Source organism: Netta rufina, assembly GCF_964035555.1.
Source record: "Netta rufina genome assembly, chromosome: 1".
Classification (NCBI taxonomy): domain Eukaryota; kingdom Metazoa; phylum Chordata; class Aves; order Anseriformes; family Anatidae; genus Netta; species Netta rufina.
In genome coordinates this window covers 89,030,745-89,036,744 of record NC_140123.1, presented here as the reverse complement: position 1 = coordinate 89,036,744, position 6,000 = coordinate 89,030,745, and positions in this window count along the sequence as shown.

Genomic DNA, 6,000 nt, shown 5'->3' with positions numbered 1-6,000 from the left:
GTAAAATAGATGGTTCTGCTGTACCGCAACTTCCTATGGCTGTTTTTGATTGCATTTTCCTCCCTGGTGCTACAATAAGAATTAAACTCCTGTCTCCGGTGCAGTTTTCAGCTGCTCTCCCGCTGTGAAGCGATGCTCTGAAATGCCCGGTGATTCACAGCTCTGATATTTCATGTCTAACGGAATTATTTCTGGACGGAATTGTCGGCTTTCCTGTGAGAGGGGGACTCATAAAGCTGGTAGGAGACAAATTATGTGTGTCTACCCCTGTCTCCTCCGGAGCACTTCTCAAAATCAAATTACTTGGCTACACTTTTAAAAATTTCTTCTATTGCATGAATGTGTAAGTAATTTAAAGTAAAACACAGGGGCATTGTAATTACACAAAACACCTGAAATTTAGGGTTACAGATGGACTTAAAGAAAGACCCAGCTGTGTCACAGCACAGAAGAATAAGAGAGGGAGATCTGGAGGCTCTCTCCTTGTAGTCTGTACTATCAGAAACTCCGTGTTATAGGTTTATATGCCTATGAGGAGGTGATTGACTGACACATGAAGTGTGTTATGTATTGCTGGATCAGGATTAAGACATTTTATTGTCTGAAGTCAGTCTGAGCTTAAAGTGCCCTCAGCCCCTCTGTGCTCCCTGCTCCTGCTCCCATCAGAGGTGGCCGTGCCCGCCAGGCTGCGTGAGGGGCAGAGACACCCAGGGGAGCGGGCTGCTTTTCCTGGTGCTCGGAAATCCCCCAAAACTACTCCAGGGTTTAAATCAGAAATCTGAGCTGCGGAGTGGGGCTTGAGAGCCTGCTGATGACTCACGCAAGGATTTCGCGGCACTGGGAGACATTTCTTTTCAATTAGTTACATTCCCACAGCAAGCAGATATCCCCCGAGTGATATCAATTCTGACATGCTCTTGTCCGTCAGGAGAATGCATAAGGCCCCACCTGCGGGTCCGGGGGGTGCTCCACACCACGAGGTTCATAAAATGGACACAAACCTGCCCCACTGAGGCTGCAGCAGGTGGGGGCCCAGCCCCACAGTGCTGGGCAGGGGTCCCGGGGGCACGGAGGGGATGAGCATCCGCCACAGGCTGGGCGTTTCAGATGAAGATACTGGAGAAGAGTGAACTCAGTCAGGTGAGACACCACTGAACTTGCTGGCTCTGACCTGGAGAGGGACCTGTGAAGTCCCACAGCCTGCGTGAGCAAGCGGTTTAGCTTTCTCCTTCCAATGAACTTCTTTTTTTTGGTGCTTAAATCACTAAGCACCTGCCCTGTCCACTCCTCAGTACTCTTTCCCAGCTATTGCTGTGATTCCTCACAGCTTAAGTCTCAGCTAAACGAAGTAACTTTGACCAACAAAGGTAGAAACTTTGGTGCTTGTCCCCCTTTCTGGATATATTTTGCTTGTGTTACAGCCTGCTTTGCACGGGTGCCAATCCCCTTAAAACGGGCCCATTAGAGAGCAGCAGAATTCAATAGTCCTCTAACATACAACACTGACCACAAGGAGCTTTCCAAGGCTTTTGGCAGCGTCAGACAATGCTTTGACTGTGGCTGAGAAAGATCTGCTTTCTGAATGGAGTCACCCCGGATTGCTTGCCCCTAGAGAAAATCCCCTGAGCACACACACAGGCATGGGAGGGATCATCAGCATTTACAGAGGCCACAAAGGTTTGGGATTTCTTCAAAGCGTTGGTAACAAGATTGTGTAAGAACCAAACAGCCTTGCAAATAGCTGTATCCCATTAGTCATGATAGCAAATGCTGGGCTGAATAAAATGTTTATTGTGGCTTATGAAGTGTCTCTGTACACATAACCTTGGGCAAGACCCAGAAATTCTGGGCTCTGCATTTGAAAAGCAGCTGATTAAATAGCCCTGGCAAAATAATCAAAAAAAGCACTGTTTATTTGCTCAATACATTAACCAAGTGATTAACTGAGTAATGGGAAACCCAGAAGAAAGAAGAAACCTTTCCCTTTGTGTGCAGAAAAGTGTTTTTCAGCCTTTCCTCCGGTATTACACATTCCTGGAAAACAAAACGAAGCTCGAGATGCTTCGGCCCAGATGGGAAAGCTCTCCCCAAACTGAACAATCATCTCAGTGCATTGCTCAGACCTTCATGCAGCTCCTCCTCCCTTTCTCACAGAGTTTTAAAGGCTGAGAAATGATTTTGGCTAACTCTGGCTTTTTTTTTTTTTTTTTTTTTTTTTGAGGGGTAAACATACATTCAGGAGTTCTGGTGGACTTTATGCACCCAAACCTGGGTGACTCCTTGCTATTTAATGCATCTAATTATTCCTGTATTTTCCTTCTAGCAACTCAGCTTCTCACAGGTGACTGCTTCTGCTACCAGAAAGATTTTTTTTTCATTCTCATTTCTGATGTAAACTGGCACAAAGAAAATACTTTTCTAATACTGTTTTGAAATTCCCACATTTCTTTGTTTCTTCCTGATTGTCCAAGATCCCCACTGAGTCCTTTCTAATGGTACTGTTCCTCAAGTTCTTTGAGATATTGATAATTTGTAGATTGTTTCTGCCGGCCTGCTGTTTCTGAGCAGTGTGTCCTCTGTGTATGTAAAGGAGAACACAGGACCAAAAAAAAACTCACAAAAAACTATTCTTACTCTTGAAGAAAACTATAGAGGAGCTCTTTTCCCCTCTTCTTGCACTGACTCGAGAACAAAGGTTGGATTATTTTCAGATATTTTTCATATATTCATATATTAATATACTCAGATATATTTCCATGATAGAGGTGGCCAAGGAATCCCACCACTGCTGGGAACCGACTGCGGAACCAGAGCTTACAGTGCGTAAACTGCTACTTAGCAATACTACTTTTTTACCCCTAGGTGTAGGAGAGGAGTAATTTGACTTTTACGTTTACTCTTGAGGACCATGATGATGCAGTGGGGCTCTACTGGGTGCCAAAGCATAATACCCTAGGGCTGTTTGAGGCACTGTAGGTTGTCTTTGCTGGCCACCAGCTCCTTCTCTAAGAGCCCACCAGATTGTGCCACATCTGCCAGGCCTGTGCTCGTGTCTCGGAGGCCCGTAGATGTCCGAGAAGGCCGCAGCTGGAATCAGGCTTACCCTGGGCACCTCAAAGCCAGGTTTAGTACCAGCTTTGGAGCTGTGGTTAGTCTTTGGGCACCAAAGTCAGTGTGGGACACGGCACACCTGCACTGCCGGTCCGTGTGTGGGGCCTGACCCAGGACTGCTGTCCAGGTCAAACAGAAGAGAGGGGTTTTGGGGATAGGAAGGTTTTGACTACCAGGAACCAGGCATGAGCCTCAGTGTAAAAAGATGGAGAAAAAAAAAATAAATAAATAAAAGAAAAAGCCTATACTTCAAGTGCACTCATCAGTGAAAACAGCACTTCTACTGATTAAAGCATAATAAATGTAATGAAAAACACCGTAAGCTATTAGAGACTGCTACCTGTTATGCATTTGTTTTAAGCTTTTTGAATGCTGATAACTTTTTTTTTCCCCTACAAAATCTTTCCATATTATTGCTGTTTCCTTTACATGCTGCATTTGCAGTCATCTCTTGTAAATTTGGGTAATGAATTCAGAAGTCTGGATGGCATAATAATGGGGTCTTGCACACTACCGTGCAGCAATCCCAGAATGATTAACCTGCACAGGTGGATTAAGCCACTCAGAGCTGTTCTGATGCCAGGGAAAGCAGTGCAAGCCCCTTCAGGCAGAACAATAAGCCTTAAGGACACCATATTTTTGGTCCCTGCAGCAGAAACATACATGCCTATTTGGTACCAGCCCAATGCCTCCAGGAAGCATCAGATCTGCTCAGCATGCACTGTGCAGACAGCCTGCACATGTTCAGTAACTCTGACCTGCAGGGATGTGCCTGGCTCACATAGCACGTGTAGAAATGTCTAGTAAGCTCTAAGTCCACTCAGTACTTCCAAAAAGTATCAGGACAGCTGATGGTGTGAGTAGTTTGTCCAAGACAGATCATAGACTATAAGGACCGTCATCCTTTCTGTAGATCATCACAGAGGAATAGAATCACATGAAATCAACCCACTGGACATGCTGGACTCCATTGCTCATGTGCTATGCAGCAGATCTATCCATGTGTTTTAAAAATGTCGAGGGGATTCAGATGTCTGGCATCCTGCTTGGATTCCTAAGTATAAAAAGAGTCTGTGATAACCTAGATGCATGTTGGCTCTAATCAGAGCACAGAGAAGTGAAAGGGTGGAAGATAATTCTTAATCTGCTCACCGTGAAACATGTAACAAAACAATTCTGTTATTTTAAATCTGCCAGACTTCACTGATGGCATATTAATCAACATAATTAAACTGATAGTAATACTTTTTCATGAGAAGACTATCCAAACGAGTTGTCTTACTCTACTCTCAGCACTAAATTCAAGGTTAGTAAGGATATCGACAGCCTAAGCACTTGGCATAGTTCACTGGGTTCCAAAAGGACCAAATACAGTTTTAAGCATCTTGCTGAACTGGAACCCAGTTCACAAAGCAGGATCTAATACAGCCAGATGTATACTGTATTGCATGCATTTTTTCACATAGGATAAGGACTTGAGGACTTGAGGACTTTGAGGACTTGTTAGTGTTAGGTTGGACGTTGGACTAGGTGATCTTGGAGGTCTCTTCCAACCTAGATGATTCTGTGATAAATTGTAAAGTAAAATATTGGTTTCTATAAAATACTTTACTCCTCCATTCTTTCTGCAGCTAGATGTCTGCTGAAGTGTCAATGATCACTGACTTGTTGAAACACTTCTAGTGTACTGATGGAAAATGTTAATTTTAACAAGAGACGCACAAATGCTTGCAAAAACCATGAATCAATCATAAGATAAACAAACGTACTTTTATTTTCATTTTGGTGTTATGTGTGGCCCAGCAGTGAATTCCAATTTTGAAATTAATTAAATAACATTTTGCAGCTGATCACAAAATGGAAACCAATTTGCAGATTTTTAAGAAAATCACAGACGTTGTTCAAGTATTACAGTAGGAAACATGCCGACATGTTCTTGAAACTAATTAGTGACAACAACGAAGGTGGTTTTTAATAGCTCACAAAGCTTTAGCTGAAATACACACACATCCAGCCATCATAAAAAATACAAATGTCATGAATCTATTCACTGTTGAGAGGGATTAGCTGAAATGTACACCAAGTTACAGCACCAGATGAAATGAAACAAATTCTTTCCACAAAGGAGCTGTACACAACGCCATCATCTGCCCCTTGTTTTTGCTTAGAAAAATAGTTAGAAAACTTGCTTCTTTAGCCAAAATTCTGGTTAGGGAGTAAAGATCTAGGAGAGATGGACAAAGGATGAACTGATTCCTTCCAGCCGCATCTCTCTGCATCCAACTCTGTGGAAGCTGCTCTGTTCCAGTTCTGCTGCAGTATCCTCCTGTGCCAGCCCACAGGAATGTCACGGAGGAAGATAATGCTCTCAGGGTCTCTATATTTTCACTGTCAAACAGTAGGGAAATTTGGAGGTTAGCTGGAGGACAGAAACAGCAGCCAGGGCACCCAGGAAGCATGGGCAACGAAGGCCAACAGTAAAGCATTGCTGGTCTGCTCACCCTCCCTGAGATCAGCAATTAGTTGGATCAGTTTTGGGAGAAGTTTATGTCTGTCATACTACACAGTGCTAGTTCTAACAGGGCTACAAGGTAAATAGAAAAAAAAAAAGAAAAAAGAATGAAAAAAAAAAGCAGATTGTAATATGCCTCTGATGCTGGTAGAGCCAATCGTTAAAGAACAACTTTGGAAATTTTTCAGTGATGCTGATCATTAGAGAAGGTACACAGCTTAGAGGCTCTAGACACGAAGCAGCTTTTGCAATGGCATTTATTGTCTCAAACATTTTCACAAATGTAATGCAATATTACATACTTCAGCAGAGCTAACCACACAGTTTTATTAAAGCATCCTTCATTGCCTCGATCCTTTGTGAAGAAGATAGACGTA